The sequence below is a fragment of the Oryctolagus cuniculus genome, chromosome 9 (assembly GCF_964237555.1).
Source record: "Oryctolagus cuniculus chromosome 9, mOryCun1.1, whole genome shotgun sequence".
Taxonomy (NCBI): Eukaryota; Metazoa; Chordata; class Mammalia; order Lagomorpha; family Leporidae; genus Oryctolagus; species Oryctolagus cuniculus.
This window is the reverse complement of record NC_091440.1, coordinates 38,750,281-38,776,279: the sequence shown is the minus strand read 5'-3', so window position 1 is coordinate 38,776,279 and position 25,999 is coordinate 38,750,281. Positions and strand designations below refer to the sequence as shown.

At 43.0% G+C, this 25,999-nt stretch overlaps 1 protein-coding gene across 10 annotated transcripts in view; it reads right to left on the bottom strand.

Moving 5' to 3' along the window:
• KLF12 (KLF transcription factor 12) overlaps positions 1–25,999 on the bottom strand; it is a 519,070-nt gene that overhangs the window by 305,836 nt on the left and 187,235 nt on the right. The window contains exon 1 of one of the 10 annotated variants that reach the window (XM_051850619.2): positions 21,273–21,407. The exons of the other annotated variants lie outside the window; for them this stretch is intronic. The gene's annotated coding sequence lies outside the window, so the exon portion shown is untranslated. Of the gene's footprint in view, positions 1–21,272; positions 21,408–25,999 lie in introns of those variants that run through there. 10 annotated transcript variants of the gene reach the window in all.

The window sequence follows — 25,999 nt, the reverse complement described above, 5'->3', positions numbered from 1 at the left end:
AGTATCTTAATCCCAGAAAAACAAGTTAATCCTTAAAGGAAGGAATACTGGACTTGTTTCCAATGCAATTGCTTCATTTAGCAGAATGCAAAAGCTAAAAACATGGATGTCAGACGGATGGTATCTGGGTTTCTGAAAAGGTCCAGGTCAGCAAGCTGATAAATAAGATCGAAGAGTTGTCCAACTACAAAAATCAAGAACTGGACTATAAGATTACTTTGCAATATTTTAATAACACAATAAAAGGCCTAATGAGGAATGGTTATCAGGTGCTGCAAGTTAAGCGACTGTCCCTTGAGATGTCCCATCCTATACTGAAGTGCCATAGTTTGAGTCCCAGTTCTGCTCATTATTCCAACTTCCTTCTAACGCATACCCTGGGAGGCAGCAGGTGATGGCTTTACTAGCTGGTGCCAGTTACTCACGAGAGAGATCTGAATTAAGTCCCGGCTCCTGGCTTCAGCCCGGACCAACCCTGGTTGTTGCAGGCATGTGAGGAGTGAACCTGTGGATGGGAGATTGATCTTTCTCTCCCTCTTCCTCTAATAAAACATTTAAAAACCAAAACTGATTTTTAGAGAAAAAAATAACAAAGTGCTATCCTATGAATTTGGAAGAAACAGATCACTGTCTCACACTATTTTATGTTTTAAGCAGACTTATAACAGAGATTCAAATATAATTCTATTAATCCACATTAATTTTAAATGTTTCCCAAGAATAGAAGAGATTGATTAATGATCTCAAATACTAGGCAACAAGGGCAAATATATCATTCTGCAGTTCATCATTTTTCTCCTGGTGGTAAAGAAAACTGCCACGTGGTGTACTCGCTAAATATAAGAATGTAATAAAATTAAATACAGCATAAACTAGTCATGTTATGCCAAAAGATATCATAAAAATACAGATGTGCATGGGTGTGTGCTGGAGCTGTAGAGCACTGGAAAATGTCTAGTGGGAAAAACCAATACAGGCTTCAGGTCACAGCACTCTGGGACTAACCATAACTTTGCAATCTGTTTCCAATTAAATGACTGATAGAAACATTCTAGAATGAATTACATAAACATTTAAAAATAGTTTCAAGAAGTAAGTTTTACTACTTCTAACAAATAGAATAAGTCATTCAACTATGTTTTCAGAAACCAATTTTTCTTTTCAAAAGTTGTCTTGCTGTATTGCAGTACTTAATTTGACTTTATAATTTAGTATGTGTATGACACCAGTAAATAATGCCACCAATAAATTTTTTGTATTAAACATCAACTGAGCAAACCTTAATATTTTGACATAAAAACTAAGCTGTGAAGGAAAAGCAGAAATGTTAACATATTTACCTAAGCATAATCACTCCATAAAACATTCTGCTTATTTTTCTGCAAGCTACTAAACTTTAAAAACAGAACCACATAAAAGTCAAATGCTCAAGTCCAGTTCCCTGGTTCATACACGCAAACACCCAACACAACTGGCAAGAATCTCCCACTCCTCCGTGAGAGATGGAAAGATGCGCTACATGACCACAAGATAACAAAGGGTAAGCTAGGCAGTAACAGCGTCTGAGGTTCTACTCATGGCCCTGTTTTTTATAATTTACCACCAGTGAAGTCAACAACAGTGAAACTAACTTGAAAGCAGAGTTATCGCCTTCCTAAAATACTGTGACACTTGTCTAACGTCTAGCTATATGCCATTCAGAATCTTCCACTCAACGAGTAGGTTACGGGAAAGTGAGCTAAGCTATGAAAGAACTTTCCAGAGAAACCTACTAAATACTTTTTCATACCTACATGAATTGCAACCAGGAGTGCCGAGATGTAAGGTGTCCATGAGAAAACACAAGTTTTTGTTTTGTTTTGTTTTGTTTTTTTATTTTTGGACAGGCAGAGTGGACAGTGAGAGAGAGAGAGAGAGAGAGAGAGAGAAAGGTCTTCCTTTTGCCGTTGGGTCACCCTCCAATGGCCACCGCAGCCAGCGCACTGCGGCCAGCGCACCGCGCTGATCCGAAGCCGGGAGCCAGGTACTTATCCTGGTCTCCCATGAGGTGCAGGGCCCAAGCACTTGGGCCGTCCTCCACTGCACTCCCGGGCCACGGCAGAGAGCTGGCCTGGAAGAGGGGCAACCGGGACAGAATCCGGCGCCCCGATCGGGACTAGAACCCGGTGTGCCGGCGCCGCAAGGTGGAGGATTAGCCTAGTGAGCCGTGACGCCAGCGAAAGCACAAGTATTAATAAGCAGGTCCAAGCAATTGGAAGCTTCTGAGCACCACCAATTTCTGTTTGCAAGACCTAGAGCTTATGAAACAATTTACAGAAGTCAAGAGCTCAAAAGCAGGCCTACCTAGGTCTTTTTTTTTTTTTCCCAGAGAAAAGGTATTGAAGATAGCAAAGCTATCATAAACATAATCAGTCTTAGGTTATCCTAGGCTTTGTGTGTACCCCAAATCATTTTAGACCTCCCAGTTCTCCCAAATTGGCATCAGAATAAAACAGAGGCAGAGTAAAACAGTTCTGACACGCTTGGGTTGATCCCAACCTCGTGTAAAAAGTCCAAGGAATCCAGAGGTCCGACAGGTCTGTAAGCAGCACTTTCCAATCACATGCACACTATGGAGCACATGGAAAAGAAGCTGTGCAGCGGGGTACACACCTAAAGCTGACTGTCACAGGCATGCAAGGGTTCAAGAGATGTGCACTAGGGTACACCTGAAACCCCACTTGCCAGACACCAGTGTGATCCGACAGACCACAGCAGAACAAACATCTTTACCTCAGGATCCAAAAGCGGGGTTACAGAATAAACAAAGAAAAACCAACACCAGAAAGCACAAAACAAAAACAGTGCTGTGAATCCAAGCACCATCAGAATCTTTGTACTTTCAACAGATACATACCACACCACTAGTGTACATTTTCCCCCCAATACAGTAAGTTTCTCAAACAGCCACTCAAATGAAAGACTCTTCAGAGGGAAATATTTTAATCAAGATTCCATGAGAAATACTTAATTCTACAAGCACATTTTATTTTTCATGGACTGTTTCTTCATCTTTTCCCAAAACATAAAAACACTATTGCCTCACCTTTCTAAGCAAAAACACAGGGGTCCTGGCCTCTAATTCTTCTCTACCATCCTAGACAGGAAGAGGGATGGGACTGGGAGGCAAGGCAGGTGGGATGGATTGGTCACAGAAACATTGCACTTGTGTCTCTGGGGCTGTACACGACCCCTCCCATTGTGTGCAGTCCAAGAAGGAGCAACGTGGAAGCTGACTTATCACCCCACTGGCAGGAAATGCAGAGACCAGCCATACACCCCATGGCACATTGCTTCAAAACGTCTATTTGCTTTTATACCATTGCATCTTTTCCTTTGCAAACATGAATGAATAAATTAAAAATGCTCACCCCCACCAAAAGGCTGGCGGTGAACAAAATTTCACTGGAGATGACCAAGCCCAATAACAGCCTGCTCTTCAAGTGAGGTGGTGGACATCGCATGCCAGCAAGCCACCTTTTCCAAGGCTTGGCGGTGAAGCTGCAATGCAAATTAGGGAAGAGCAGGCCAGTCTCATACTCTGGGGCGTGGAGCTGTAAACTGCACGACAACTTGGCAGAAAGCACCAAAAGCCATAAAAACACTCATGCCTTTCGTCCTAGCAATTATGACTCTTGGAATTTCTCCTAAGGTAATAATTAAGGATGTGCAAGAGAATATTTATTTCCCTGCTGTTTTTAATTACCCAATCTTGGAAGCAACCTAAATGTTCAAAAATAGAACAGTGATTAAATAAATTTGCCATATACCCACGAAATAAAAAATCACAAATGATGATATCAAAAAAACATGGAAATGTATACACGAACAGGCACAGGCATAGTCTATGTTTTCTTTTCTATTTTTTTTAAGATTTATTTATTTATTTGAAAGGCAGAGCTACAGAGAGGCAGAAGGGGGTGGGGGAAGGGGGAGAGACAGAGAGAAAGGCCTTCCATCTGCTTGTTCACTCCCTAAATGGCCACAACGGCCAGAGCTGAGCCAATCCAAAGCCAGGAACCATGAGCTTCTTCTGGGTCTCCCATGCAGGTGCAGGGACCCAAGGACTTCAGCCATCTCCTACTGCTTTCCCAGGCCAAAGCAGAGAGCTGGATTGGAAGTGGGGCAACTGGGTCTCGAACCAGTGCCATATGGGATACCTATAATGCAGGTGGTGGCTTTACCTGCTACATCACAGTACTGGCCCCAGACTATGTATTCTTAAGTATGAATATCAAGATACAGAGAATATGAAGTCACCTCATTATTATGAGTGTAATTAAAACTATGGCATCTCTACATTTCTTGTCTCTTCTTATGTTTTCTGATGATTCTTCATTAAGTCAATAATGAGCACATAATGTTTTGATAAAGAGAAGTTACAAGTTAAAGAGGAAAAAGTATGGAAGGTCTAGGAAAAAAATGAGTCCAAAGCAAAGAAACTATCTAAAAGGACTAGGAATGAGCTTTAGGCAGAACTCCTTAAAGATATCAGTGGGACTGACACGTGCAGCCAACAGAGGTCACCAAATCTCTTCTCCTTCAGGGATTTGTATGCAAAGGGCAGCCAAGTCTCATGTAAGGACAGCCTGCACAGGGTCCTGACCTCTCTGGCCCCTTGCAGCTTCAAGTGCCAAGACTGAGGCAAAATACAATTTTCACTCACTGACAAAGTAGTCAGTCCCTTACACTGCCCGGGATCCTCCAGAACCCACTGCCCTGTTCAAGAGAGAGCAGCCTAAACATCTTCCACCCACTGCTGAAGCCCGATGACCTTAAATTTATGTGTCTAGCAATCTCCCAGCACTTCACTCAGCAAACAGTCAAGTGTTAGCTAACATTCTGCAAGGCACAACTGACTTCTATCAAACTCACATTCCACTTAAAGAAAAACTGCAATTAATTTCAGTCTCTTAAACAAATCAAACTTAGAAACTGGTCTTGCCTATTTAAAACTTCATGCATATTTACCTGTATATTTTATGGCTAAATCTATTATAAACATTGACCAAAATAAATGATGGGGCCGGCGCCGCGGCCTACTAGGCTAATCCTCCGCCTTGCGGTTCCGGCACACCGGGTTCTGGTCCCGGTTGGGGCGCCGGATTCTGTCCCGGTTGCCCCTCTTCCAGGCCAGCTCTCTGCTGTGGCCAGGGAGTACAGTGGAGGATGGCCCGAGTGCTTGGGCCCTGCACCCCATGGGAGACCAGGAGAAGTACCTGGCTCCTGCCATCGGATCAGCGCAGTGTGCCGGCCACAGCGGCCATTGGAGGGTGAACCAATGGCAAAGGAAGACCTTTCTCTCTGTCTCTCTCTCTCACTGTCCACTCTGCCTGTCAAAAAAAAAAAAAAAAAAAAAATGATGGGATATGGTTAAAGACAGATTAAAGTGCTCACATTTGGTAAGTTTGTTTGCTTTAAAAAGGTCTCTATCTTTTTAAATTTATTTATTTATCTGAAAGAGATACAAAGAGAAAGAAGGAGGGAAGAAGGGAGAGAGGGAGAGGGGTAGGGGGAGGGGGAGGGGGAGAGGGGTAGGGGGAGAGGGGGAGAGGGGGAGAGGGGGAGGGGGAGAGGGGGAGGGGGAGAGGGGGAGAGGGGGAGAGGGGGAGGGGGAGAGGGGGAGGGGGAGAGGGGGAGGGGGAGGGGGAGGGGGAGAGGGGGAGAGGGGGAGGGGGAGAGGGGGAGAGGGGGAGGGGGAGAGGGGGAGGGGGAGGGGGAGGGGGAGAGGGGGAGAGGGGGGGAGGGGGAGGGGGAGAGGGGGAGAGGGGGAGAGGGGGAGGGGGAGAGGGGGAGGGACAGGCAAGATCCTCCATCTAACGATTCATTCCCCAATTTGCTGCGATGGCCAGAGCTAGGCTAGGCTGAAGCCAGGAGCCAGTGGCTTCCTCTGGGTCTCTCAGGTGGGTGCAGGGGCCCAGGGGCTTGGTCCATCTTCAGCTGCTTTATCAGGCGATACTTTCATCTGGATAAAAATGTTTTCTTCATGTAAGATTTTCTTAGTCCATAATGAAATGCACTTTTGTTACTGTTGTTTTTAAAGATTTATTTATTTATTTGACAGAGTTACAGATAGAGGCAGAGAGGAAGAGAAAGGGGGAAGGCCATGGGGGAGAGAAGAAAAGGGTAGAGAGGAAAGAGGAGGAGAGGGGAGAGGGGTCAGTCTGAAGCCAGGGGCTTCATCTGGGTCTCCCATGTGGGTGGCAGGGGCCCAAACACTTGGGCCATCCGCTGCTGCTTTTCCAAGGCCATTATCAGAGAGTTGGATAGGAAGTGGAGCTGCTGGGACAGGCATTAGCAGCCACATGGGAACGCCAGCATCCCAGGGGGCAACTCTACTCACTGTCCCAAAGCCAGCCCCTCAAATCTACTTTTTGATTGGGAATGAGATTTCCTGGCCGAGGCCAAAAGTAAAACATGTGGAGGTTTAGAGTGAAGACTCAGTAAAAATGGGTTTATGGGGTCAGCACTGAGGCATAGCAGGTAAACCCGCCACCTGTGGTGCTGGCATCCCATGTGGGTGTCAGTTCGAGTCCTGGCTGCTCCACTTCAGATCTAGCTCCCTGCTAATGCACCTGGGAAAGCAGCAGAGAATGGCCCAAGTCCTTGGGTTTCTGTACCCATGTGGGAGAACTGGAAGAAGCTCCCAGCTCCTGGCTTCAGCTCAGCCAGATGAAAGATCTCTCTGTCTTCTGCCTCTGTCTGTGTAATTTGCCTTTCAAATAAAATTTAAAATCCTTTTTTTTAATAAAAGGTTTAGGTCAGTTAGCAAAGCTGAGGAATGAGTTTGAATTTTGTGCAGAGAGCTACAAAAATGCCATGATGGAGTCAGCCAAGGTTGGAAGACTTGGTTACAAAACAAAAATCAAGCCTGGTGATACTCAAAAGGAGAAGAGTAAGGTGGATAGTGTGTAAATGGGAGCTCAAGGAATCCAGGGCTAAGACAATGTCAAAAAAAATAAGAATAATAATCCAGGGCCAGCGCTGTGGTGTAGTGGGTAAAGCAAAGCCACCGCCTGCAGTGCCGGCATCCCATATGGGCACCGGTTCAAGTCCCGGCTGCTCCACTTCCAATCCAGCTGTTTATGGCCTGGAAGGCAGTGGAAGAGGGCCCAAATCCTTGGGCCCCTGCACACGCGTAGGGGACCCACAAGAACCTCCTGGCTCCTGGCTTTGGATTGACCCCCACTCCAGCCACTGAGGCCATTTGGGGAGTGAACCAGGGGATGGAAGACCTCTCTCTTTCTCTTTGCCTCTGCCTCTCTATAGCTCTGCCTTTCAAATAAATGAAAAATCAAAAATCCTTAAAAAAAAAAAAAAAAAATCCTGGGCCTGCATTGTGGCACAGCTGGTTCAGCCACTGACAGTGACAGTGGCAACCCATGTGGGCATTAGTCCTGTGTCGCAGCTGCTCTACTTCTGATCTAACTCCCTGCTAGCGGCCTGGGAAAAGCAGCATAAGATGGCCCAAGTGCCTGGGCCCCTGCCACCCACGTGAGAAACTGAGATGAAGCTCTTAGCTCCTAACTTCGGCTGGGCCCCATCCTGGCAGTTGTAGCCGTATGGGTAGCGAATCAGTGGATGGAAGATTCTCTCTCTCTGATTCTCTCTCACTCAATCTTTCTAACTTTGGCTTTCAAATCAATGAATACATTTTTCAAAAGAATTTTTAAAAAAGGCTGCTAAGACTCCGCTGCCTTCTATCAAGTATGAGGTTCCTGCTATAGACAAGGCTCTGCAGGCTTTTTAAGGTACACTGTTTTCTGCCCCAAACATCTAAGTTTTGTCATTTTAATGAAACAGCACTGAGGCCACAAGAGAAGTCTGTCCAGTCACCAGTAAGCCTCATTCCTAGGAAAACCGCATTCTTAAGAGTTTAGTTTTCTGGTTGGGTGAGGCATGCTTTGCATTGCAAATCCAAAAAAGAGAAAATATTAACCACTTGGGATAGAAATAATGCTAATATACTTTACTTAGGAAGTAAGGAACATGAGTCTACTTTTTCTTGATGACTCAGACTAAATAATTATGAACATCGATGACTACACAAAGCTGCATGCAGACATAAAACTTCAGGGCCCAATGAAGTGTGTCTACGCTAAATGACCCGAAACTGCTATGCCTCCGGAGTCCTTGTATCTGCACATTATAGTCTGTGAGGCCGTGATTTCTCCACATTGTCATGTTCCTTTTATAAATGCTCCTTCAACCCTTTTCTGGAATAGAAAGAATCTTGGAATGAACGAGAGTCAACTGGATTTAGGTTATTTCAAGCTAAATGAACTTGGATAAGTCACTTTAACTAATTTTCAAGCTTAAGTAAGATGCGAACACTCAACTAGTTAACTCTTAATGTCCCTTTGGCTTGCTAAGATTCAAATCTGTTGCTTCTCACTTGGTGTATAGTTTGAAACCAGAAAAACCAGCCACCTAACTTTGCACTGAAAATACTATAAAACAGACACATAAGTATTCTAACATTGATCTCTTGTAAGTGAACTGCATATATATACACACATATGTACATATATATATATATATATATATATATTTGTGGCATCTATTTATCTTCTCAGAAGCCTTACCTGTGTAATTCCCAGTCATTGGTGAGGTCTCAAGACAGTTAAAATTTCTGGACCACCAGGATTCTTTGAGTGGTATGTCACTGAATTTCTACATGCCTCTAATTTATCTAATATTCTTAATGTGAATCATTGATTACTGGATACTGTTCTATTTCAGACCAACTAAGAGGACAGTCTGTATATCTCTGTTCACCTATGCCTGTCAGCAAGATGACTACTGAATGGACAATCTAATGTAGGGGGCTTTTTCCTTTATTAAATGTTTACTAGATTATATGCCTACATAACAAAGCTTCTAAAATATGATGTCTGTGAAAACAGACAACAGTGCTAATGGAAGGAATAAATCTACAAACCCCCAAGAGAAGGGAATTTAGGCATGCTTTGCTTTGTAGAGTCCCTACCTCACCACTGCCATCCTGTAGACACTCAGCCCCACCATCAGGAGAGGAAGACACCCACGCCACAGTCTGCATCTCTCCTCCCTCCACACACCTGGCCCCGAGTATTCCAGTTCCCGTAACTCCATCTCCCACCTGGAACACCCACTTTCTCCAACCCCCATTGCCCATCAGGCTTAGCCCATCGTGGCCAAGAAAGGTTCCAGTGCCTACTTGGCTTTCAGGCCCTTGTCCAGCATGGCTCTGTCAAGACTCCTCTACCTTAGCCATTCTGGAGAGGCGACTTCCTCTAGTCCTCAGGGCTGAGCCCCATGTGTTATTTGCCTTTGTATTCCTGGTCGCCAGCATATTGCTTGGCACCAAGCACATCTATACAAAGCTCTCAGCATATTCACACCACAGAAAGGTGCCCACTTATTTTAGTCAACTAATAATACATCATTCTCAAAACCTCCCTATAGTATACACAGAGACAGAAAATGTATTACTTGGGGCATTTTTGTTAGATATTTACAAATGTGCATCTTCACTTACTCATCTTTTGTTCTTATGAGATCTTCTCATAGCTTGCATCTTCAGCTAATCAAAAAAGGGTAAGTCCCATAGCAGTCAGAATCAAGAAATGCTTGTTGCTCATCGACCACCTGGTAGCACTCTATAAGCACCCTGGGTCTTTAATTTGATATAAATTTGATGCGATTTTGGATTACACTAGTTTAACTCATCTTCCAAAAGCCACACCTCACTGCCATTGTGGCAAAGTGAGAGAACAGAAGGTAGACTATGATAAGGATGAGAATTCAAACCTCAGCACTTCCGGCTTATGGGACCAATTTCCTATCGCTAAACTGGAGATAATACTATCTACCTTAGAAGTTTTTCTTTTGTCATTAATTAAGAAAACACACAGGTGTACCTTTAAAAGTCATGAAGTATTACATAGTGTTGTTCTGTTTAGCACCGTAATGTATCTGTACAATAACAACACATTGAGGCTCAGAGGTACTTTCTGATCGTCTCACATCTAACATGACAAAGTTGCCTTAAGATTTCTGATTTCCCTGCGTCCGTGTTGCAGGGAATCTGAGTGGGCTTCCTCAGGCTACTGTGGGCATGTGGAGGAAGCTCATTAGTGCCTGTATGTTTCCAGGTTGGTGGGGCAAGATTCTGCCAGTCCTAACATATGCCAAGTGGCTACACACAGGAGCATGCTACCAACTCTGAATGTACACACCCACTTCCACCCCCAAGAGGTACCAGACTGTTGGACAACTTGGCCGCTAGCCTATGAAAATGTGGAAACACTGTAGAAACATTAGCCAACAAAGACATACTGGCAGCCGAATTAAACGTTTAGGCTCTTCGATGTACCCAAATAAATCGTTTTTGTGTTCTAACAAATGTTTTCTTTGGAAAGCATTTCTTAGTGCAGATGCTATCAAAAGCACCGATTTTTAGGGGGTTAAATCAAGAGCTGGAAACAGCAGAAGGGTGGGGAATGTTTTTTAAATAAAATTACATAATTTGCAAAAAAATATATTAGTGCTGACTGAAGAAGGCCAACCCTGAAAAACACAGAAGTCATTGGTAGTTTTCAAAGCTAAATTTTCAAATTGCAAATGTTAAAAAAATTATAAACAACAAAAAATGAGAGCCATCAAAATTTGGCAAAAGACTAAAAAGTGGGTTTACTTTTTAAAATATGAATATCAATAAAGTAGATGTCCAAAAACAAAGGAAATCAAACATGCAGTCAAGGAGTTAGCTATTATAAAGTAAACATTTCACTTGCCACAGACATTTAATACAGATCAACTGCAAGCACAAACCCCAGACGGCGCTTGACACACTGCCACCTCCGCTGCAGGTGTGGGAGTCCACAGGGGACCAGGAGGGGCCTCCGGATCACTCGCTCTTGGCAATGATATAACGCACGTGTGGGTAGGATTTCCCTGGGCTACGTCTCACTGCTTTTCAGTTTAGAAGCACCTTCAGGACAGGAAAAGCTACTGAATCCATGAAGCTGATTCCTTTGAGATCTCTGGCTCAGAACTGCACATTGAATCTTCCACTTGAAGCACTAAACAAAGGGACTCCACCTTACCAGCAAATAGTTTCACACCCAACAAGAGACTTTCTGATGTCTCTGACAGACTACTGATGGCAATGAAAGTATGAGGGTACTTCAAAAAGTATCAGTAGAAAATCAAATTAAAGGATACATTTATTTTGCTGCAAAAAAATCCGTTCAATGCATGCATATGAGCATTCAAAAGTATCATGGAAAATATATACCACTACAAAACTCATGTGTGAATTTTAAAATTTTACAACAAATTGAATGTATCCTTTAATTTCATTGTTCCAGGAACTGTTCCCTTGTAATACATTCATAGTGGTGATCTGAGCCATGAATAAGCAAAGCTAATAGATTTTTTTAACCGAACTAAATAATGACTCAAAGGAAAAATATTGGAGTTTTAAATACTTGACTGTTTTCTACTCACAACTAACTAGTTGTACAACCAAACAAGTTCATCAGATTTTTGGTGTTATGCGATCATTAAATGTTTAAGAAATCAAACCAAGTGACATAAAATGACTCTCAGGAAAAATGCCAACTTGCAATGAACTTCAAAGAAAATGATAAAATTCTTGAATGCTTTGAGAAAAGGAGGGGGAACTTAACGTGTATGAGTATGGAAAATCATAGCAATGTGTTAAAGATAATTATTGTACCAGAATTTTAAAACTAACATTATGAGTTGGGATTCATCACAGCAGAGTGGGGCTGGCTTTGCAGCACAGTGGGTTAAGCTGCCACTTGTGGCACTGGCATCTCACATGAACACCAGTTGGAATCCAGCTGCTCCATTTCTGATCCAGCTCCCTGCTGCTGTACCTGGGAAAGCAGCAAAAGATGGCCCAAGTGCTTGGTCTCTGCCACCCACGGTGGGAGACCCAGATGGAGTTCCAGGCTTCTGGCTTCTGCTGGGATCAGCCCTGACCCCTGTAACCATTTGGACAGTGAACCAGCAGATATTAGATATCTCTATTTTGTCCTCTCTCTCTGTAACTCTGTCTTCCAAATTAATAAGTAAAAAACTGATAATAAGTCAAACTTCCCACTTTTATTTTGATACATTTTTCTGGGGGATGATTAAAATCGTCCTGAATGTTTCACTTTCTATATTTAATGCAATCAACAAAATTATGAGCACAATTAGCTAATAATTTATAATAGCACTGGTGGTTCCTCAGCCAGACTGAACTTTAATACATATTAAAGATAATTTCAAGGGTCATCTCCAAACTGTTGAGCCTAGAAATATTTGTATTTAAACATGGATAGCAGAATTTAGATGTGCAGCTTGATTTGGGGTTTCTTGTGCACTTTATGAATTTCAGCTTATTTTTTATCGTCTGGTGTGCCTCAGATGGAATGCACAGTAATCACAGCTACAGTGGAGCCGGCTTCAAACATCAATGAAACAAATAACTGGAGGATCGATGCGAGGTGACAAGCTCCTGGCTGAAGGCTGGCCCTGATGTGACCCATCGCTGCCCTTCTGCACTCTAAAGACTTAATGAATCACCAGGAGCACACTGCAGATTGTGTCTGTTTTGCCCAAGTGAGAAGTAGATTTATATCTGTATGGGAAAAAAAGATCATCCTCTCCATGAGACAAACACAATGAAGTGCAGACAACGCTCCCACCTGAGGTACTGCACACAATGATTTCAAGGATATCAACACTTCATCACTTCAAGCCAACTGAAAACCAGAAAGCCCAATGAAGGAGGAATTAAAAATGATAGGCATGGGGCCAGTGCTGTGGCGTAGCAGGTAAAGCCTCCGCCTGCAGTGCCAGCATCCCATATGGGCATCGGTTCCAGTCCTGGCTGCTCCACTTCCAATCCAGCTCTCTGCCACGGCCTGGGAAAGCAGTAGAATATAGTCCAAGTCTTTGGGCCCCTGCACCCACGTGGAAGACCCAGAAGAAGCTCCTGGCTCCTGACTTTGGATTGGCTCATCGCCAGCCTTTGTGGCCAACTGGGGAGTGAACCAGTGGATGGAAGACCTCTCTCTCTCTCTCTCTCTGCCTCTCTCTCTCTCTCTGCCTCTCCTTCCCTATCTGTGTAACTCTTCCAAATAAATAAATAAATCTTAAAAAAAAAAGTCCCTAAAAGAGGAGAGCTTGTTTTTACCTGGGCTAAAGGAAATGATTTAACAGCGATACACAAGAAAGGAGAGATGTAAAACTTAGGAAGCTTTCTGAATATGTTTTGCCCTAGAACCTGTGTAGAACGGTTTTGCTATTTAAAAGTGAAGAAACAACTTAATATGTTATCCCTCTTAATATTTTTTTTTGTTTGTTCTACTTAATACTTTTGGTTGAATACTGTAATCAATACACAATTCTTCTTAAGTGCTGAAACTTAACTGAAAAGTCATCGCTGTTAAATATAAGAGTGGGAATAAGAGAGGGAAGAGATGTGCAATTCTGGACATGCTCAAGCTGACTTACCTCAAACGGTAGAGTTAGAAACATACCAGGGGATTCCAATTCAATCCCATCAAGGTGGCATGTACCAATGCCATCTCACTAGTCCCAGTGATCAATTTCTGTTCACAATTGATCGTAATGATAGGACTAAGAACCAAAGGGATCACATAAACAAGACTAGTGTCTGCAAATACTAGCTGATAGAATAAAAAAGGGAGAGAACGATCCAACATGGGAAGTGAGATACACAGCAGACCCATAGAATGGCAGATGTCCTAAACAGCACTCTGGCCTCAGAATCAGCCCTTAAGGCATTTGGATCTGGCTAAAAAGCCCATGAGAGTATTTCAGGCATGGAAAGCCAAGACACTCTGGGGGGAAAAAAAAACCACCACCAACAACAACTAGATGAAAGATCTCCGCGAGTGAGATCCCAGTGGAAAGAACGGGTCATCAAAGAAGGAGGTACCTTTCTCTGAAGGGAGGAGAGAACTTCCACTTTGACCATGGCCTTGTCTAAATATGATCAGAGTCGGTGAACTCAGGGGGCTTCCATAGCCTTGGCAGCTCATGACGAGAGCCTAGGGTGATTACTGAGGCCATAAACAGGAGTGTCAATTTGTTAAGTCAACAACAGGAGTCACTGTGCACTTACTCCTCATGTAGGATCTTTGTCCTTAGTGTGCTGTACATTGAGATTTAATGCTATAACTAGTACTCAAACAGTATTTTTCACTTTATGTTTCTGCGTGGGAGCAAACTGTTGAAACCTTTACTTAATGTATGCTAAACTGATCTTCTGTATATAAAGAGAATCGAAAATGAATCTTGATGTGAATGGAAGGGGAGAAGGAGTGGGAAAGGGGAGGGTTGCGGGTGGGAGGGATGTTATGGGGGGGAAGCCACTGTAATCCATAAGCTGTACTTGGAAATTTATATTCATTAAATGAAAGTTTAAAAAAATATAAACATCCACTCTTTTTTAATTGTAAGAAATTAAACATTATTTTCTCATGGTGCTGTATACTTTATTCTACTTTTCCCACAAAGTTTTATGCTAAGAAAACATATTTTATGTTTAAAATTATCTTACAGATTTCTCATGTTTCTGTATAACAAAACCATGAAAAAAAAAGTGAAGAAACACCTACTGGCTCCAAAGTAATGTTAAATAATTAATTGCCCTATGGAGAAAATTTCAGGTCTTTAGTAAGTAGAAATCTATAGAACAAAGCTCCCATCGGTAAAGAGGGAAAAAGCCACAGTAGGAAACACAATGCCACCACGACCTCTGAGGTGTAGTTTCATTCCACTTTATTGAAAGGTGCAGAAATAGCCTGCATGCTTATATGTCTAAGTTTTATACTTAAATGCTTTTTATTCAAAAAGATTTATTTATTTAATTACTTAAAAGGCATAGCAAGAGAGAGAGAGAGAGAAAGTCAGAGAGAGATCTTCACCAAACAATTCTCTCCTCCAAAACGCCCGATACAACCAGGGCTGTGCTATGCCAAAGCCAGGCAACAGGAATTCCATCTGGGTCTCCCACAGGGGTGGCAAAGACCTCAGGACTTGAGCCAGCATCTGCTGCCTCCCAGGTACATTAGCTGGAAAGTGGATGGGAAGCAGAGTAGCCGAGGTTCGAACTAGGCATTCCAAATGAGATGCGAGTGCCCCAGGACCCATCCTCCACACCACAATTCCTGCTCCCCGAATGCCTTTTTGAAAGAACGCCATCATCAAGTGGCCAAAATGGAGAGAGGAGACAAGGACATTGTTGGACATCTGGCATAATCAAGGCCAGCATTTCCCCAGATTAAATCATATTCTACTCCTTACCTGGAATTACAATGGAATGTAACCAATTATCAAATTATGGCTCCCATGGGAAAACAGACAGGTCTCAACTACAATGAGTTCATGGAAAAATGAGACCAACATAAAAATTCTGGCGCAAGAAGAAACTGAAAACCATTCATAAAATGGGTCTTCAGAAACATGAAAAATGTTATGAAAAATTATGAATGAATTTCAAAATTTTTTTGCACCTAAACTGTCCTTACTGTCCTTCTGCACAGCACAAGATAAACAAGTAAGGAAAGAAGAAGTGAAAAGATAGACAGAAAGAAAACAACCACAGAAAGAAGAGAGTGGAACAAAGTAAATAAAGTGAAAAAACTGTTTCTAAAAAAGTACAAAACGCTCCATGACACAGGAAGACTCTAAGAAAAATTATTATCAGTGAACAGAGGCTCAAAGATGAAAGGCTAAAACAACAGAAAGAACCTAACGTGTTGTCACAGAGTCACCAAACATACTAAAGATCAAAATCTTTGGTCAAGTTAGTTCCAACAATAAAATAAAAGCAGCAGTGGGCTAAGGGGCTGCTTGTGATGCCAGTATCCTGGACTGAGTACCAGTTCAAGTCCTGGCTGTTCTGCTTTCTGATCCAGCTCCCTGCTGATATGTCTGGGAAAGTGTAACCAGGTATAAAATAAAATAAAGTAAGCAAACAATTTTTACTACTTAAACATATAGCCAGGAAGCTGATGCTTCAGGCCTTGGACTACTGGCTTTGTGCTTGTTCATGTTCTAAAGCACAAACTGTTTTGGTCCTTATCTCAACTTATTTTCCAGACCAAGGGGTGGGGTGAGGAGGTTAGGGGGAACCAGGTGGGCTAGATCCATTTTCACCACCTGTGGACTTCACAGTCCACAATGAAGAAACAGGGACTCGGTGTACTGTCTCAATCTAGGGAAAAGCCTTGGCACCTGGCACCAGAGGCCTGTAGCCATTCCAATATTTCACCATTCCTGCACACCCTTCCTTGTAGACCCTTTATAAGCATCCAAATACCCTCCACCTGCAGAGTGGCAGTCCATGAGACCTGGAAGGTTGTGACCCTTTCATCTGTCAACAGATTAAATGTTCTCTTTCCTTCACCCTAAATCCTTGGTCTCACTATGTTGACTGGCCCTGGAGTCTTCACTAACAAAAGCAGCAGTGCTTGGGACCCTGTCACCCACAGGAGAAACCCAGATAGAGTTCCTGGCTCCTGGCTTCAGCCTGACCCAGACGGACTGTTGACCCATTTGAGGAGTGAATCAGCAGATGAAGACTGACCCTTCCCACCCTCCAGTGTCTGTGTGTCCTTCTAGCTCGCTCGCTCACTCCCTCACTCTGCTTTTCAATTAAATAGGTCATCTTTTAAAAATTTAAAAATAGGGGGCCAGCATCATGGTGTAGTGGGTCAAGCCACTGCCTGCAACAAGTCCCAGCAATTCCACTTCTGACCCAGCTCCCTGATGTGCCTGGGAAAGCTATGGAAGATGGCCCAAGTGCCTGGGCCCTTGCCATCTGCATGAGACAAGGAAGAAGATCCTCGCTTCTGGCTCCTGGCTTTGGTATGGCCCAGTTCCAGCTGCTGCAGCCATTTGAGGAATGAACCAGTAGATGGAAGACCTCTCGTCTCCCCCCCATCACCTCTCTGCAACTCTGACTTTCAAATAAATAAAAAAAAATCTAAAAAGCCCTGGCCTGAAACACTGGCATCCTATGTGGGTGCCGGTTCTAGTCCCGGTTGCTCCTCTTCCAATCCAGCTCTCTGCTATGGCCTGGGAAAGCAGTAGAAGATGGCCCAAGTCCTTGGGCCCCTGCACCCACGTGGGAGACCTGGAAGAAGCTCCTGGCTCCTGGCTTTGGAACGGCACAGCTCCAGCTCCAGCTGTTGCGGCCATCTAGGGAGTGAACCAACGGATGGAAGACCTCTCTCTCTGTCTCTACCTCCCTCTGTAACTCTTTCAAATAAATAAAATAAATCTTTCAAAAAATTAAACAAAATAGCAAGTAAATTGGGAGACATAGCTAAAAATAAAGGGAAAATGGCTAAAACTTGAATTACCAACATCAACAAAGGCTCAATTTCATTCCAATGAATACAGAACAGATAAATAAACTCTTTTAAAGGAAAGATGGGGGGGGGGGAGGCAGGAGAAGCCTGAAAATTGCTTATCCCAAAGAATCAAAAACTAATAGAAATACATTTTAAATAGTAATAGTGTGAACTTTCCCTAACATGAACAAATTGAAACAACAGACACTGTTCCAGGAAAAGTTGATACAGAATGATCTCAAAAGAGTTATATCCTTAAGCAATACAACACCAAGACGATGAAAAAAAAATCTGCAGGTGTTCAGGCAAAAAAAGAGAAAAATCACATACATGCGGGAAAATAATGAAACTGGCCTCTCCCTTCTACCAGGAAACTGAATGCTGGAAGACAACAAAGCAATGTCTACAGATTTTCAAGTGCAACCCAAGAATTTACAAGGTAAAACATGCTTTAGATACAAGATAAGCAGGTTCTGAAAAGTGAAAGAAGTCAGATAATATGGAATCCTAATCATTTAAAAATAAAATGTACTCAATCCATTAACAGAGGCTAGGACACAGGAGTAGTTTGCTACTAAACTGTTACAAAGGAGTGAGGAAAAGTGGGATCCAACTACTTATTAAGTTCACCTGATCTTAGAATATGACTAACTGATAAGTGTTCAAACATACAATAGCTCAGAGAAGGCAGAGCTTACAATAATTTCTAAATTCATTGAACAATGAAGTATAGTTGACCAGGAGATAAATAAAAATAATTCAGAATAAAATGCCACAGAAATGAACCAGACATAAATATCAACCTGTTTTATAAATAATATCATAGTCTACTTTAGAAAAAAAAGATTATTTGAAAAACAGTTACAGGGAGGGAGAGAGAGAGAGAAAGAGATAAATAGCTACAGTTTCACATAGCCACAATGGCCAAAGCCCAGTTAAGCAGAAACCAGGAGCTCGGAATTCCCATGTGGGTGGCAGGGACCCAACACATGGGCCATCCTTTACTGCTCTCCCAGGCATATTAGCAGGGAGCTGGGTCAGAAACGGGACAGCTGGGATTTCAATCAGCACTCTGATATGGGATGCTGGCATCACAGGCAGCAGCTTAACCTGCTATGCCACACTACCCCTCATTTGCTGCTTGAGTAATTGATAAAAGAATACAGGTTTCTTACTTTTCCATAGGAACTGGTATAAAATTCTACATCAGCAGTTAACCAATACATTTACTAACTTTTCAATAAATCAGTAAAAGGAAACGTTAAAAGATCTTAACTTTCAATGTACCTGTATCACTGTATCCTATCAAAAAAAAAAAAAAACTTAAGTCTTCCATTAAGAAATATGTATTTCCATTATGACATCAAAGATTCTAATTAACCACATATTAAATATATAATACAATGTACCTTATACCTCTAGAAGTTTCATCATCCTAGTGCATGTTACAATGTGTGGGCTACCAAACCTATCACATTTTTGCAAATCTCATCTTCCTAAGAGCACCATCACCCAGTTGTCCAAGCCAGAGCTGCACATCAATTCTAACCCTCCTCATGGCTTCAACTTTACCTATGCTCAAAACAAAATCACTTACCTCCTATTCTCCAAATCCATCATTTTCCCTGCTGCTGTCACAGGGACAGCCAGATCTTGCACAGACTGCCATCCTAACAGCCCTCTAGGAGGGTGTCCCACCTTACACCCCATTAAACAGCAACCACAACTCAGTTCCTGAAAATGCAAATCTCAGCATGTCACTTCTCTACCTAAAGCTCATCAAAAGCTCCTCACTCAAAATGAATACCAAGCTTCCCAGGCTCTGAGGCTCTTTGTGCTCTGACACATGCACACACTTCTCTTAGGGCTCTACTCTCAGATCCATTCCTCCACCAGCCAAGATCTCTTTGCCAGCACTCTTTCTCCAGGGCTCCTGTCTCTGGAACACTCCTAACTCATCTTCAGGTTTCTTTTAGTTTCCCATCATTTTCAGTGGAAAATCTTCATAGTAGCTACTCCAGCCAAACACAGGTTGGGGACGTGCTGCACCGGAACCGGAGGCTTCTCAGATCTTCAGACACAGGTAGAATGTCCTTCACAAGCAAACTGTCTCCAGGCCAACTGGCATCTCCCACACCGTGTGGATAAACGGCATTAAGCGGCACTGTACTCGCTATGCCCTCAGTGCAGGCTGTATACCCATCATATCTACACCTGGAAGACAAGAGACTGACTGAGCCTGGCACATATTGTGTCCAACTCCCGCCCAGCCCCCAGGGAGGGAGGGAGGGAGGGAGAGAAAGAGAGAAAGAAAGAAAGAGAGAGAGAGAGAGAAACAAACAAACAAAGGTAAGGAACCAAGGGAGGGGCCTGAGGCTCATCTTTAAGCCCTCTGAAGCAACGCCTGGAAGTAATTCTTCTACATTCTTGAACTCAGGGGGTAGGCATTTGGAGAAGCAGTTATCTGCACATGTCCCCTATCAGAGTTCCTGGGATTGAGCCTGGGCTCCACTTGTGACCCCAGCTTCCTGCCAATTTGCACCTTGGGAGACAGAAGGTAATGGCTCAAGTACCCATGAGGGAGATTTGGAGTGAGGTCCTGACTCTGGGCTTCTATCCAGCCCTCGCTGATGCAGGCATCTGGAAAGTGAACCAATGAATGAGAGAGATTCTTTGTCTCTCTGCCTTTTAAGTAAATAAAAGAAAATGTAGCTTCTGTAGAAAAAAAAAAAAAAGATCAGCTTATAAGCATACCCTTCTAGAACCTCAAACTTCATAAACAAGGACTCCAAAACACCATATGCTCAAGACAGAAATCAAAGCTCTACTACTTGTTCCCGTCTGTCACATCACCCTCAACATCCTGTCTTCGGTGTCTACCAATTCTCCCTCAGAAACACCCCAAGTGCCAGCACTGCAAGCCCAGCCAACACCATCTCATGTTGCACTACACTCCCCAGCCTCCTAATCCACAATCCATACAGAAGCTGAGGCTGGCCAGTGGGGCTGGGGGTCTGTGGGCCCCTTCAGACATAGATAGAATGTCCTTCCCAAGCAAAGTGCCAGCTGTGGCTGGAAAGCCTGTCTCCAGGCCAACTGGCATCTCCCCCACTAATAGCTTCTTGTGCTACACGGGTGACCTTGCAGCCTTAAATCACACCTTCATTTCACCCAGAGCTGGCAGGGCAAGGGGCTAAGCCTCTAAGGAGACGGAAAGTCTCCAGGAGACCCGCACTATCTCCATGAGCCCCAAGCCAATCAACACACCTATGTGAAACCCCCTGTCCAAGGGCACCCCCAATAAGATGACCCAACGTGCAGACAGTAACGCCTTAAAAACCCAGGACACTTCCTCAAAGCCAGTGTCCCACTCGGGCACTCCGCCTGGTCTCCGCTCTGACCAGGCGCTTTCTCTATCGCTTGCCAATCAAATAAAAGTTTCTGCCTCTTTGCAAATTGTTTCCCGGCTTTTTATTTCTATACTAAGCTGAGGAACAGAACCCACAAGACTCGCTCCGGCCACCGCCCTCCCCTCCATGACCAGTAACAGAAGCCACGTCATGTTTTCAGAACACTTGACCATATGGTCCCACTGTTTATGACCTTAGTGACTCTGCCATATTTCGGATAAAATGGAATTACACCCTCACAAAGCTGACAGTGGGCATTGTGCAGTAAGCCACTGCCTGGGATACCTGCATCCCACATTGCAGTCCCTGGTTCGAGTCCTGGCTGTTCCATGCATCCAAGCCAGCTCTCTGCTAATGCACCTGAGAACACAATGGATGATGCCCCAAGCATTTGGTTTCCCGCCACCCACCTGGGAGAGCCACATGGGAGACTCACATGGAGTTCTGGACTCTTAGTTTCCGCCTGGCCTCCAACTGGCTGTGGTAGGCATCTGGGGAGTGAATCATCAGACCGAAGATCTCTCTCATTTGCTCTGTCTCTCTCTGTCACACTTCCTTTCAAATAAAATAAACCTTTCTTTTAAAAACAAAAAAGATTTATTAATTAATTAATTTATTTGAAAGGCACAAATGCAGAGAGAGACAGAGACAGAGAGATCTTCCATCAACTGGTCCAACCCCCAGATGGCCGTAATGGCCAGGGATGGACCACGCCAAAACCAGGAGCTTCTTCCGGGTCTCCCACGTGGGTGCAGGGGCCCAAGCACTTGGGCCATCTTCTGGTGCTTTCTCAGGTGCATTAGTAGGGAGCTGGATAGGAAGTGAAGCAGCCAGGACTCAAACTGGCACCCATATGGGATGTGGGCACTACAGAAAGAAGCTCAACCTTCTAGGCCACAGTGTGGGCCCCAATAAGCCTTAAAAAACAATCCACACAATGCTAAAACAAACTAACTGCTGGACAGATAACGTAAGAGGCATGTGGGCAAAATGCATACTGAAAGGACGACTGCTATGCCATGAGACACATGGTCAATTTACCAGGTGTTAAAAACCCTAATTGCACATGCACTTACTTAAAATAGTTCAAAATACAAGAAGCTAGAGTGAGAATTTCGTTCATCAGTTAACATATCACTTGAAGGACTCACATCTGATGTTGGAGTGCCTGGTTCAAGTCTCTACTTCACTTCCAATCCAGCTTCATTCTAATGTTCATCCTGGGAGGCAACAGGTGATAGTTCAAGGACTTGGGTGCCCACCACTCACAGGAGACTCAGTTGGGTTTTGGGCTCCTGGCTTTAGCCTGACTCAGCCTCAGCCTTAGCCTCAGCTATTGCAGGCAATTGGGAAATAAATCAGCAATGGAAGATTTCTCTGTCTCTGTGTCTCTCTGATGCTCTACCTTTCAAGTAAAGTGAAAAAAATAAAATAAAAATGAATACACAAACACACACACACGTGTGTGTGTGTGTATTTACATATGTATGTGAATAAATATATTTCCAATTTTTATATGAGAAAGTGCCACGACTAGAATCAAACATTTCCAACAAATCTCTCTTTTTTTTTTTTGTTAAAAGATTTATTTACTTATTTGTAATCAGGTGTTATGGACTGAAAATGGTGTTCCTCCAGACTTCATACTGAAACAATCCCCACTGGGCCAGTAGTAAGAGATTTTTTGGGGGAAATGATTGAGTCATGAAGCCTCTGGACTCATGAACGAATTAATGCTCTTATACTTCTGCCTCTGCAAGGTGAGGATACTACAACAGCGGATCATCTGGAAAGGAGAGTGCACGCCACAGCAGACACCCATGCCAGAACCTGGATCTCAGACTCCCCAGCCTCCAGAGCTGTAAGAAATAAATGTCTGTTGTTTATAAAGCACTCAGTCTCCCGCATTTTGATACCAAAGTGAAAACGGAATAAGATACCAGGGCAATGGAAATTCCAGCAACAATGAGAACTCACTATACACCTGCTGAAATGGTCAAAACACTGACAACACCAAATGCTGGGGAAGACGCAGCGCAGAAGACAGTCTCACTCAGTGCTGGTGGGAATGCAAAATTTACTAGAAACGGAATATTTCTTGGCAATGTCTTTAAAAACAACTAGGTACACTCTGGACATAAGACACAAATATTATGCTCCTTGGGATTTACTCAAATGAACTGAACACTTATATCCACACAACATTTGAAGCTGCGTTACTCATAACTACCAAAAATTGAAAGCAATCAAAATGTCCTTCAGTAACTAAAGGGCAACATCCAGAAAATGGATTTTCTTACATTGCTGATAGGAAATTATCTATGCAGCCAGGAAAAGTCATGGAAGAAAGTTATTCCTAAGGGAAAGAAGGCAATCTGAAGAGGCAAAATACTTCATGATTCCCAGTAAATGGCACTGTGGAGAAGACCAAACTAGGGAGACACTAAAATGAGCAGCGGCTCTGTTTAGAGACAAATTGTATACTGAAATACTTAGAGGATAAAGAAGAAAGAAATTAAAGATTAGCTCAACAAGTAAATTTAGAAGAGAATATGAGAATAAATTTAAAGAAATTATAAGAAAAAAATCAAATACAGACACATGAAAAACTAACCAGAGAACAAAAATACAATACAAAAATGAAGGCCACAATCTCAAAGAAAAAACTTGCTACACTTTAATCATTCCTGAATATCTGCCCTATCTCTCCCAAATGTCACCCATCAAGATAGGCAGAAAACATGAAAAGAAATTCTACAGAAGAGGAAACCCAAGTAACCACCAAGCCTATGAACTTTAACAGGAAAGTACAATTAAAGCTATACTGGGGACACTATCTAACATATACTGGGCTGATAAAACTTTAAAAAAAAAAAAAGTCAACAGCCACCAAGAATTGTTAAGGATGGGGAGAAAGAGAATTAGTCAACAGTGCTTCTTAAAGTGGGCATCTACAGGGAAAACCTGTTGTGCATTACTTGCTTCGCTGAAAATGCGCATACTATACAATCTAGCAGGTCTACTGCTGGGGGCGAATGCTCCAGAAACACTCTGCTCACATGTACATAACTGTTCACAGCACCATTGTTTATAATAGCAAAAATCTTGGAAGAATCAAATGTCCTCTGCAGAAGAACTGACAAATTATGTAATGGTTTCAACTAGATGGATTCGTTCTTTTAAATTGGTTAAGTAAGAATATCTAGAAATACTTATTTCAAAAAAAAAAAAAAAAAGAGTTAGTTGGCTAGGAAGAAGTCTATATATTCATAGAACACAAGCACTTATTCTTAAGGGAAGAATGGAAACTTGATTTGCAATACACAATGCATGGGGAAAAAGTGAGTAGAAGGAAAAAATCATCAAAACACTTGACTTACTAAAAACAAAAGATTTTTTTTTATTTAAGGGATGATGGTCTTTTTGAGGGGGAGCCCCATTTGCATTTAAAATGAACACAAGCTTAACAAAGAGAATTGTCAATAACTACCTAGTATGCTAAAGGGAGTATTTTAAGCCTTGTGGATGCCTCCATGTAAGATATTGTGCTATCACAAGTCTGTGGAATCAGATCAGAAAACACTTTCTATTTGTGAATTTCAACGTAGTCTTAATTAGATTTAGAGTATTTTACCATGACAGCCTAGCTTTGTATACGAACTAGTTAGGGAAATCCTTTTCTTGCCATTTTCCACATAGTTAACATGTGTGAACTGGACCTTTCCCCTCAATTATTAGAAAAGTCAATGGTAACTTTAAAAATTTTCCAACATTTCAAATTGTGCGGCCGATCTGCCCATTTTTAAGGATCTCCTTTTTCTTTTTCTTCTGTCATACATATTCATGTTCTTTAGTAATTGTTCTGCATAGGATAAGGAAAAAGGCATCCATAATAACTGGTTTTTTTCTTTAAGATTTATTTATTTGAGAGCCGAGTGACAGAGAGAGAGATCTTCCATCCACTGATTCACGCCGCCCAAATGCCCACAACAGCCAAGGCTAGAAGCCAGCAGGCAGAAATTCCACCCAGGTCTCCCCCAGGGGTGCCAGGAACCCAAGTACTTGGGTCATCATCTGCTGCCTCCCAAGCACATTCACAGGAAGCTGGATAGGAAGCAGAACAGCTGGAAGATGAACCAGGCACTCTGCTATGGGATGCAGCTGTCCCGAGAGGCAACTTAACCCACGGAGCCACATCATTCACCCATTCGTTCTCTTTTGCTTTCATTCACACTTCATCTAAAAACAAACTCAAAGCTTTAGTCATGTACCAGGTATCTTAAGATTTGCTATAAATTCAGAAACAGGCAGGAGTTAAATCCACTTGCTTAAGCAAGGTTTTAAATCTATGAATTTCAAGTAACCATGGTCCCTTCCCCTCTCCCACACCCTCAGTCTACAGGCTGCTAAACAAACCACTGTTAGGGATCTTTCCTCTCCTGTCTTTTGTATGAAATAATCCCTATATCAGCATCCAACTCCAAATTTCTACCTTTCTCAGACACATGTTTGAAAATGTCAGCATTACTTGAGAAGAAATTCTAGGAAGATGCTACTCTTGATGTCCTTCAACTGCAGACCCCATGCCTGTGACTTCATACCAAGGTTGAGCCAACATCAAAAGACAGACAATTAGCTAACCGGCTGTTCCCCAGTTCATTCCCCCTCTCATCCTGCTCACATATTTCATTGTGAAAAGAGCAACTCCTCCTACCAGCAGTTTGTGCCAGAGCTTTAACAGTACCTCACTTTCATGGCTAAAAGTCAAATAAGGTTGAGATTCCATTTCTCATCCAAGAAGCATTAGAAGGGCTGTAGTTTCATGCAAGATGCCGCCTGGGAGACCGACATTCCATATTGCAGTGCCGGGTTCCAGCCCCAGCTTCACTTCCTGGTGTACCTTCCTACCAATGCGCACTCTGGGAGGCAGCAGGTGATGATGTTTCAAGTACTTGGTCCCTGGACAGACGCAGATGAAAGATCTCTGTCCCTGTGTCTCTGCCTAACAAATATTAACAGTTTTTTTAAAAAGAAGCATTAGAGGCCAGCGCCGCGGCTCACTAGGCTAATCCTCCGCCTGCGGTGCCGGCACCCCAGATTCTAGTCCCAGTCAGGACGCCGGATTCTGTCTCGGTTGCTCCTCTTTCAGGACAGCTCTCTGCT